Source organism: Mytilus galloprovincialis, chromosome 11 (genome assembly GCF_965363235.1).
Source record: "Mytilus galloprovincialis chromosome 11, xbMytGall1.hap1.1, whole genome shotgun sequence".
NCBI lineage: Eukaryota > Metazoa > Mollusca > Bivalvia > Mytilida > Mytilidae > Mytilus > Mytilus galloprovincialis.
The window spans coordinates 1,114,563-1,115,708 of NC_134848.1; positions in this window are offsets into that span (position 1 = coordinate 1,114,563).

The window sequence follows — 1,146 nt, forward strand, 5'->3', positions numbered from 1 at the left end:
CTGTATAAAGCTAGCGGTTGAACAAATTGAACATCGCCGTCATGAATAATAATGATAAAAATAAGTTTTTAGCTCGTTTAATTGGAGACTTTGGTGAACATGGTGAAAAGGTTTGCAAAGTAATTTCTTATTTTCTTTCAAATGTAAGGCGACTACGTCGGGCGTAGCTAGAAACCAACTATCCTAGTCGAAATTCCGCTTGCAAAAGTGGAAGGTCGCGGACCACCGCTAATTTGCACACCTGCCTCCAAATTGAAAAGCTACGAAAATTTCTTTTTTCTAATTTGAAATTGCCGCCAACAGCATGAACAGTTGAATTATATAATAGACTACTGACGTAGTTGTACTACGTATTGATGACAAACAATATTCCTACGACTTTGGTCATTTGGGAAATCTAAACTGCTTGTCTTAAGAGATTTTCGGCGATTAAATATTTCATACAATTGTTCTTTGACATCTTAGCTAAAAGCTCAAGTCATAATGAACTACACAAGGATTTTTAATAAGCACTACTTCCTATGTGTAACTTTAAAACTTTTGGATAAATCGACGATCATTTAAGGTTTTTCTGGTCATTTTTTTTGTAATCCAGAATAAAAAGTATTAAAAAAGTGTTCAATTAGTTATATATAACATAGTAACAAGCTAGATAATAACAATGGCAAGTATTTCAGGATTTATTGGATAGAACACAAATCTAGGGTGCTCGCATAATGCAGCTTAACTGCATAAAAATGACCTCTCGACGAATTGAAAAGCGACCTTGCGACCTGAGGGGGTACCCTGTGGTAGCCTTAGAATATGAGCTATGGAACTGAAAATATTTCTACCTACAGTATTCTCAAATGACACTGTATACCCCAATTTTAAAATCCTAGTAATTTCATAGAAACTTGCAACCAATCTACCATGGCAAGTACAGAAACTTCTGAGTGATTAATTAAAGATCGTTGGACAGAAATCATACATAAATTTAAGTTCTTTCTAATTTAAGGGCCAAGAAAGTGACCTCATCTTTCCTTATAATTTATCTATATGTGACAAGAAAGTTCACATTACCCAGACAAACGCAACAGATTTCAATTATTCAATCCAAATTTACGCTAAACTGCTGACAAAGTATGGCAAATATAAACGATGAGA